The sequence below is a fragment of the Silurus aristotelis genome (assembly GCF_946808225.1).
Source record: "Silurus aristotelis genome assembly, chromosome: 9".
Classification (NCBI taxonomy): domain Eukaryota; kingdom Metazoa; phylum Chordata; class Actinopteri; order Siluriformes; family Siluridae; genus Silurus; species Silurus aristotelis.
The window spans coordinates 28,513,639-28,524,045 of NC_139582.1; the positions used below are offsets into that span (position 1 = coordinate 28,513,639).

Consider the following 10,407-nt stretch of genomic DNA (forward strand, 5'->3'; position numbering starts at 1 on the left):
AGGAAAAAGGGAAAGTTCATCTATTAGGGAATAGATAGAGTTCCAATTTCATGTCCTGTAACTCACCTTTTGCCTGTGATGACACCGACTGGTACAAATTTATATCATAGCTTTACAATAATTCCAAACTCGCCTTTAAGGAAGAGATATGATGCACAAAATGGGAATGGAAATTCTGTTTTTTTAAACCAATGTCTCACTGTTTTTCCTTCTGTCCTCATGCTCTCAACTGAGCCACAGCCACATCTGGAAGATTTCTTTCAGGGTAGTACAGAAGTCGTGCCTGATGAACCAAGTTTCGGTGAAGTTAACCCTAAATTATGGGCCTCTCACAAAGATGAGGCAGGTTTCATCCAGGTAAGGTTCATTCCACTCATGAAAACACACCATCCGATTTTTGTTAAACAATATCCATTGTCGAAAGAGAAGAATGTTGCCATTGCTCCTGTTATTGACAATTTATTGTCACAAGGTGTTTTGATCGAGACACATTCACCGTGTAACACACCGATTAATCCCGTCTTAAAGGCAGATAAAAAATGCTGGAGGCTAACACAAGATTTACGTGAGATTAATAAATGAGTTATTCCGTTAGCTCCTTTGGTGCCCGATGTAGCTACCATTGTTAACTCTATACCAGCAACTCACGGATTTTTTACTGTGATTGATCTTTGTTCTGCTTTTTTCAGTGTCCCTTTGGCCTCAGAGACGCAGCCGCGTTTCGCTTTTACCTATAGGAGCATCAATTCACCTGGACACGTCTTCCTCAAGGCTTTGTTGACTCGCCAGCCGTATTCTCCGCTGTAGCGCACTGAACTTTGGCTGATATCCACCTGCCGGAAACAACCTGCATTCATCAATACGCAGATGACATCCTTGTCACAGGACCGAGTACAGCTTGTGACTAGGTTTTCAAGACCTCTGACTGTGAAACAGATGCAGAGCTTCTTGGGACTGATGAACTACTGCCGAGCATGGATCCCTGACTGCGCACAGCATGATAAAGTTTTGCATAGTGCTATTGCTCACAAAGCTCCTCCATCACATCTCATTCTGTGGTCTCATGAAATGACTGACAGTTTTGCTGCCCTCAAGAAGGCTGTACAGTCTGCTCCAGCTCTGGGTCTTCCGAATTATGCTGAGCCTTTTCACCTTTATGTGCACGAACGTGGTGGTACGGCTGCGGGGATCCTAGCCCAGGAACACGGTGACAGATATCGCCCTGTTGCGTATCTTTCCAAATTTTTAGACAACATAGCACAAGGGTTGCCTTCGTGCTTGCGTGCAGTGGCTGCTGCGGCTCTGATGGTCCGGGATGCTGAGAAAACGGTGCTGTCACATCCTTTAATACTGTACACCTCAAATCAGGTAACAGCTAATTTATACGACCTCAACAAACAACATATGACAGCACAACGTAGATCTGGTTATGAAACTACACTCTTGGTAATGGAAAACTTAACTATTATGCCTTCTTCTCAGCCGCATTCAGCTGTAGAAGCTCTGCGTGATCTGCTAGACGATATTGACTTAGATGGTTTTGATGGCGCACATGATTGCCTTAGACAAATTGAACGTGAGACCTCTTGTAGGCCCGATCTTTTAGATACGGCCCTGGAAGAGGGGGATTGCTTATATGTAGATGTTCATGTTCAGAACCTTCTGGTGTGTATTTATGTGGATATGCGGTTGTAAGATTACCTGATGTAATAGTTGAAGCTAAATCATTCCCATACACATCGGCACAAGCTGCAGAATTGTTCGCACTTACAAGATCATGTCAGTTGTCTAAAGGTAAAGTAGTGACTTTATACACTGATTCACTGATACACTTTTGGCTAAAAGTTTAGCAATTGATTGTTATTTTAATATTCCCTATCACCCACAGTCAGCTGGAGTGGTAGAGAGAACAAACAGAACCATTAGACGTATTACTGAAGCCTGCATTGAAACAGGCCAAAATTGGACTGTTGTTCTCTCGGTAATACTCACAGAAATGAAAATAACCCTATCTTTAACAAAACTAACCCTGTCTCTAACAAAACTAATCCTTTGAAAGTTTTATGTTCTAACCTTATATGACCCCATGGGTCAGGAGACGCACTGGCATTTCTTTCTTAGGTAACCTGGAAGTGATGGTGGACGACTACGTTTCTGCCCTGGTTGAGAAATTTAATTCTATCAGTGCTGATGTTTCACTAACTCTTCCTCTGCCCACAGATAAGCCCACACACCCTTTTGTGCCTAATCAGCAGGTCCTGATAAGACGTCTGAAGCCCATTAAGGTCGGTGAACCGAAGTATCTGGGTCCAGCGACTGTCCTAGCTGTAACCAGAACTGGAGTTCTGACTGATTATCAGCCACAGTGGATACACGCAAGCAGGATCAAGACAGCACCCACTTAATCTATGCATTAATTGGTCTGTTGGCCTAAGAAGCCAGCCTAAGTGAGTGTTCAGGGCTGAAACAGTTGAGAGCCCACGGAAAGATGTTTTCTTTTTAGTAGAAAGGGGGCCACCTCCGGGGTGAAGATCAAACTCACTTGACTGTTTAGTTTAGCGTACCCTGATACTCGCTCTAGGTCTAAATTCTATAACTATATGTGCATAGATGTAACTAGACTCCGAATTTTTTTATTCTCTTTGAATACATTATTCAGAGAAGAAACTGTTATCTATACCTTATATCACTGTTAATAGACATACTGAACAAACAATGAGAAACAATGGTCTCATGATGTCTTGGAGAACGTGAAACAACTGCTGAACAAAGTTTTTGGAAAAGATTAAGAATTTGTTTACGAGTGTTGAACACTATTTTGTTTTAGGAATGATTCTTGTATGTTGTTGGAATTGTACTATGTATGTTGATGACGATGGTAAGACAGGCCATAAAGGCCTCGATTTGAGTGGTGATGATGAAGGATTATTTGCATGTAGGAAAAGAATGAAATGGAATATCTTTCAATTGGCAGTTTATGTCACAGGTTCTGTTCCCAGGATGAACATCCTATGTTTTGGTGTGTGATGCTAAATCATAAATGATTTAAAGTGGCCATTGTTAGTGTTAAAACTGTTTTCACACTATCTCACACACATTCCTTTGTCCGTTCAGTGTCTATAGGATATTTACGATGTTAGTCGGTAAGGTAAACAGAGAGTCTTATCTGGGCTGGTATATCCTCTTGTCTAAACAGGAAAACACTTTAGGTCAGCTTTCTCCCCAATATGTGTGTGCGTGTTCGTGTGTGTGTGCGTGGACTGTATCATCCTGTGTGTATAAATACGTGTCTGCCACCTGCAATAAACTGAAGAGGAACATTTTGCCACATTCTGTGTGCTGTGTATTTCTCCTTCCCTGAATTCAGAAAGGCACTACGGAGCATCACAGGTCGTATGGAAAATCTCTCCAAGTTTCGTTTTGGGCATGATAAAAATCTAACAACAGTATTTTTATATAACAAATGCTGATCCTGAACCAACACCAGCTGATTTAGTTGTTGTATTTCCGTACAGATTCCCCTAAAAACACCAGAGCAGTGGTTCATCCATCTGGAGACCTAATGGAGGGGGATTCAGTGACTCTGAGCTGTAGCAGTGATGCAAACCCTGCTGTTCACACCTACTCCTGGTTTAAGCAGATAGAATCTACAGACACACTGCTGACAACAAGCCAGAATTACAGCATCAGCAAAATCAACACCAATCACAATGGACTCTACTACTGCACTGCTCACAACCAGCTGGGACGGCAAAACTCTACACCCGTACACCTGAATGTGTTAGGTATGTGCATTGTAACCCTGTCACATAGCTTTATGAAGCAGATGAAAAAATATCAATGAAATGGTGTATCATCTTTTTTAGGATTTATTTCTGAAGGTTCAGAGAACCCAGTGTTAAAGTTCAGCGTGGTGGGTCTGGTTGTCTTCCTGGCAGTAACACTCCTCTCAGGAGCTCTGTGGATGTGGTATGTAAAATGCAAACATACTAATTATGTTGAAAAAAACGATTTATCATTAGCATGAACATGTGCTTGGCGTTCCTCAGGAAGCGGAAGTCGAGCTCAGCTAATAAACACAGCAGCACTGCCGAGGGTGAACAGGTGAGTGTGACTGAATGGAGCGACTGTTTTATCGTGTTCAAGTTGAAACTTAATTCTGTGCTCCTTTTACCAACGTCAGCCTGCTCCAGTGTATGACAATGTTCCAGCCTCAAACCACAGACACAGAGTCACCTCAGATGATCAGGAGAATGTTGCCTACGCTAGTGTTGTTTTTAAACAATCCCACAGCCAGGGACGGTCTCGGTCACCCAGACTTCCTCCAGACACCACAGATGAGGAGAATGTTCAGTACGCTGCTGTGAATATTCGTAGGAGCACTGCTGCCACCCAGTGAGCAAATCATTATCATTACACCAACACTAACTCTGCTGCTCAGGCTACTTCATTAACTGACTGATTAGATGTGCATTATTCGTGTCTTTAAGTCACCTCTTTTTGTTCCATAGGCTTATGACAGATGATTCATCTCTGATCTACAGCAAAATCCAGCACGTCCCCAGAAAAAGCAAGAGCTGAGACAGATGTGAATGCTCTTTTCTGTATTTAAACTGAACAGGAGAAGAAGAACGTCTTTGGCATTTCATCAGAACAGCAGTATTTATGCTTCAGTAGTGTGTTGTAGTGCTTTAAAAGTATACCTTTACCTTAAGAAATCTATTTTCAGGTAAGAATTTTTTTTTAAGGGAATTTAGATTCATAATATATATTTATTTGACATTTATGTTTTAGTTCCATTATAATTAAAAAAAAAAATAATAATATTTTAATATTTATTTTGTTACAATTTACATTTCCTATCAGCCACTGCACATTAAGGGGCCCTGTCACATGTCTCTTTGTGCACCTGAATCCTGTTGTGGATAATTAAGACTTGTATTTAGACTCAGCGTATGTTGCAACTTTTTTCTCTTCTCCATGGTTTTGTACCCTTGATCCATGTTTCAGTTTGCTTGTTGTTTCTTTGTTATTCATTGTGTTTTTTCTTCAGAGTTTGTATTTATTTTGAATAAATAGAAAGCATAGTCTGGGTTAATTAACACATTTATATTGACCAGATAATTCCACATTTGGCATAAATTCAATGTCCTCAATATTAATACACAAAGTGGAAAACATTACAAATAAAGAAAAACTTTTGAATAAAAAGGTGTGTCCAAACTTTTGACTGGTAGAGTGTATATACTGTACTGTACAGACACACACACACACACACACACACACACACACACACACACAGAGTTCTTTGCAGAGGTTTTACCAGTGGTGGGCCATCAGGGCCATCAAAGCCTTCTCTTCTGGCCTAAACACGATCAGAAGCACTGACCTACATTTAACACCTAAATTCTAATATTTGTTCCATGAAATTGTTATAATTTATTCCCAACAGTTTATTCTCTTCATTTTGTAGCGTTTCTCTCGTTGCTATGCTAACCAATTTGGCTACCTCTGTATTCCAGGGGTTGCTGGCATCTTTCTCATTGGATGCCATAATATTATTGGTGGTTGTTATGATGTTATTAGATACATGGTTGCTAATGTATCACTAAATCGTTCTCATGATATCAAATCAAATCAAATCAAATTTTATTCATCACATACACATACATACAGGGTACGACATGTAGTGAAATGTTTTGTACGATGGTCCGGCATGAGGGAATAGGATGGGGGAAAGAAAAGGAGGCAGATAAATAACTATAAGGTATAAGAAAAACTATTAAAATAAAATAAAATAAATAAATAAAATAAAATAAATGAATATAAGGTATAAAGATATATAGATATATAAAAGGATATTGTATGAAACAAATATACATATAAACAGTAAACAATGTGTAGTGAAAAATGTAAACAAAATAAAAATGTAAACAATAGGCAATTTGTGGTGGGTTGTCCATAAAGTGTCCGTGTGCGGTATGGTGTGGTGTAAAGGTCCGTAAAGTGTCCATGTGCAATATGGTGCAATATGGTCCATGTGGTATGAATAAAATAAAAAGCGCACTGTGCTGTGCAAGTCCAGAGTTTAAAGTGTCGTGGTGCGAAGGTGAATATATGTACAGAGAAGTGTGATGATGATGGTGGAGAGAGTGGGCCAGTTCTAGATCCTGGGTGTTTCCTGGTTTAAACACCGGATGGCCTGCGGGAAGAAGCTCCTCCTCATTCTCTCTGTGTTCGCTTTCAGGGAGCGGAAGCGTTTTCCTGAACGCAACAGAGAAAAAAGTCCATTGTTGGGATGGCTGAGGTTCTTCATAATCTTCCTGGCTCTGGTCCTGCACCACGTGCTATAGATGTCCTGCAGGTTAGGGAGCTCAGTGTGGATGGTACGTTCAGCTGAACGCACAGGACCAAGACAGATCCTGTGTGATGTTAACACCAAGGTACCGGAAACTGTCCACTCTCTCCACTGGGGTCCCGCTGATGTTTATAGGTTGGTATGACCGCTCCCGCTTTGTGCTGAAGTCCACGATCAACTCCTTAGTCTTGCTGACGTTCAGGAGAAGGTTGTTCTCCTGGCACCATCTCTCCAGGTTTTTAACCTCCTGTAGGTAGGCCGTCTCGTCGTTGTTAGAGATCAGACCCGTCAGCAAACTTGATGATGGTGGTGGAGTTGGATGTGGCCACACAGTCATGTGTGTACATTGAGTAAAGCAGGGGGCTCAGAACACAACCCTGGGGGGCGCCAGTGCTAAGGGTGAGGGTGGATGAGGTGTGTTTTCCCACCCGTACGGCTTGTGGTCTGTCTGTCAGGAAGTTAGAGATCCATTGACACAGCGGAGTCCCAGGACCTCCAACTTAGAGGTGAGTGTGGAGGGAATTATGGTGTTAAACGCTGAACTGTAGTCCACGAACAACATCTTTGCATAATTCCCATTTCTTTGGTCCAGGTGGCTCATCGTGGTGTGGAGAAGATGAGCAATGGCGTCCTCAGTAGAGCGGTTTTGACGGTACGCAAACTGCAGTGGGTCCAGTGTGTCTGGTAGTGATGCAGTGATGAAGTCTCTGACCAGTCTCTCGAAGCACTTCATCACTACTGAGGTCAAGGCTACAGGGCGGTAGTCGTTAAGGCAGGCGGGCTGGGGTTTCTTCGGGACCGGAACAATGGTGGACTGTTTGAAACATGAGGGGACAACAGACTGTTCCAGTGAGAGGTTGAATATCTCAGTGAACACCGGTGCTAGCTGGTCAGCGCAGGCTTTCAGAACCCGGCCTGTGATGCCATCTGGTCCTGCTGCCTTCCTGGTATTCACTCTCTTGAAAGCCCTCCTTACGTCATGCTCCGAGATGGTGAACGTGTTTACCTCTCCGGCTCTCTCGGCGTGCACGCTGGTTGTGCCGCTAGCGTGGTTAGCTGCAGCCTCGAAACGAGCGTAAAAGGTGTTTAGCTCGTCTGCCAGAGAAGCGTCCGCATTCACCATTTTAGAAGATGGTGTTTTATAGTCCGTTATTGTTCTTAGTCCCTGCCACAGGTTCCTAGAGCCACCATGTTGAAACTGTGACTCTAGTTTCCTCCCGTAGCGCCGCTTTGCTTCCTTCACCGCTCTGCGAACACTGTAAGACGCAGCCTTGTACTCGTCCATGTCCCCGGTGGCGAGCCCCGTGTTGTAGGCAGCGGAGCGGGATCTCAGAGCGTCGCGGATAGTTTTATCCACCCACGGCTTCTGGTTGGGAAACGTTCTGATAGTGGTTTTCTGCACTGTATCATCAGCTAGATTCCCCATGAAAACTATGAAAATGTTTCCCGATGAAAATGATATTTGAAATATTCCAACCTTAATTCTGAAAATCAAATCAGTTATAGAGACGCCATTTCATAGCACAACAGAAAGAAAGACAGAGTAATAAAGGGGTGTTAACCGTATGTATTTCTGTTTTAATGCATCAAAAGGGGAAGAGACTGAGCTGAAACAGACTGATAATCACAATCTTTACTGCTGGTGCTCACAAATACAGTACGGGTGAAGGAGGAACAAACTAAGTGAGAAAGTTATTGTTTATTAAAAGTGTAAGATTTCTTGAAAGCATTTCTTGAAAGCATTTCCAAGGAAATCTTTGCATTCAATTCAACACCTGGTGGATCTTTAAGTGACGTCTGTCTGAAGGCAGAATGGCGAGAAACATTACAGCAGCAGCTGCAATCCTCGTGTTACTGACTGGTAAACTTCTCATATATTTCAGCTCTTTTTACTGTTTTTCTGTGCGATTATGTCGTTGCTGTATCCTTTCAGTCTGTGTGCAAGATTGATCCTTTGTATGGTGCTGTAGAGTAAACATCAGGAGTTACAGAGCAAGAAACTAAACGAATTATTGCAACTTTTACTGAAAACATGCGAATGTACAAAAAACTCATGATGTATATTAGGCATGTATTTTACACAACAATATATTAGTATCCTCCACCGTTCTTCATCTGTGTGAGTTTATTTGTACTGTTTATATTCTTCAAACCAAGAGGAAGTTTGTAAACTGTTTCAAACTGAGATCTATTTTTACATGTCATTTTCACATGATTTTGGAACAATCGCTCTGTGTGACTAAAAACAGCAGCATCAGTGGTGAAGTCTAAAGTAACACCTTCCTGATCAGTGTATGTGTCATCGTTTTAATTTCAGCTTCATATGTGTGCGTGTGTGTGTGTGTGTGTGTGTGTGTGTGTTTGTGTGTGTGTGTGTGTGTGTGTGTGTGTGTGTATGTGTGTGTGTGTGTGTGTGTTCCAGGAGTTCAGGCTCAGCCCAGTGTAACTTTCCCCACTCAGAGTCTCTGTGCTGTTGCTGAATCTTCAGTAATAATCCCCTGTACATTTACAAAACCTGATCGCTCCAGTGTCACACAGAAAGAGTGGTATCGAGTCCAGAGCTCTGAAGGAGAACCACAAGACCTGAGTAAAGATCCACAATATTCAGGACGAGTTATAATCTGGACATCTGAATGTTCGCTGTTAGTGAAAAATGTGAGTGTGAGTGACTCTGGAGTTTATAACATTAGATTTAAAACACAGAGCAGTGACTGGATATCAGCGCCATCTGGAGTTCATCTGACTGTTACAGGTAATAATGCACACATAGACTTTGCAGTATAATATGATATATAACAAGTCTGTAGTATTTACAGAGTTTTTGTACATTATTGTGTGTAGATTTGCAGGTGAAGGTGGAGCCTAAACCTGAAGGACAGAAAGAAGTAAAACTGACCTGCAGTTTCACCTGCAGTCTCAGTCCATACAATTTCGACTGGTACAGGAATGGCCAAAAGTTAAAAACTACATATGATAACTTCATTGTCCTCGACTCGACTAGACTACATGATGAAGGCAGCTACTCCTGTAGGGCGTATGAGAGTGAACGTCGCTCTCCTCCAGTGTGTAAGTGTCAGAGTAAATCTGTCCAGATTCCTCCCCCTCAAGTTTCCAATAAAATTGACAAGACACCTAATTTTCGAAATTAAACTCAATATCTTCTGTTTTAACTACATTTATGACCAGAACTAGATGATAATTATGGGATGCCAGGCTTCAAAAGAAGATCCTCCCACAGTTATTACCTCTCTATATGTTTCAGGTGTAATGAGTAAGGCGTGTTGGCGTGTGACTTACACTCCTGATCATGTGTGTGCTCTGAAAGGCACATCGGTTGATCTCTCCTGCTCTTATACGCACCCTGCAGAACACACAGTGAGAACATCAGTGTGGTTCATTAAACAGAAGGCTGATGATGATCCTGTAGATGTGAGAAAGGGTGAGGAGCATCAGGGCCGAGTGCAGTACACACAGAACTCTCAGAATAACTGTAGTCTGAGAATCACTAACCTGAGAGAGACAGATGCTCAAACATACAGATTCAGATTCTACACTGATGAAGGTGATTACACTGGAGAACCTGGAGTCGCTCTGTCTGTTACAGGTGATGTACAGTTATACAAGTATATATTTACTAAATAAAGTGAATAGAGAGCAAAGTAATTACTCACATACTTTCTATAATTTGCAGATCTGAAGGTTACAGTATCAGACTGGACTGATCAGGACATGGAGCTGAGCTGTAACACCATCTGCACTATGTCTAACAATCCCACTTACATCTGGTACAAGAACGGACAGCGGGTGAATGAGTGTAAATCTGCCTCCTGCTCTGTAGCTGCAGTCAGTGGTGAGGTCAGTTACAGCTGTGCTGTTGAAGGCCACGACAGTCTCCGATCTTCTCCAGTGTGTAAGTGTGGATTTACCTTTTTTTAAACACAGTATTTTTATATAACAAATGCTGATCCTGAACCAACACCAGCTGATTTAGTTGTTGTATTTCTATACAGATTCCCCTAAAAACACAAAAGCAGAGGTTCATCCATGTG

At 42.0% G+C, this 10,407-nt stretch overlaps 1 long non-coding RNA gene across 1 annotated transcript in view; it reads left to right on the top strand.

The window, feature by feature from the left end:
• LOC310731518 overlaps positions 1-10,106 on the top strand; it is a 35,239-nt gene extending 25,133 nt beyond the window's left edge. The window contains exon 3 of the long non-coding RNA XR_014535242.1: positions 10,050-10,106. This is a non-coding gene — a long non-coding RNA (uncharacterized lncRNA). The remainder of the gene's footprint in view (positions 1-10,049) is intronic.
• The last annotated feature ends 301 nt before the right edge of the window (positions 10,107-10,407 follow it).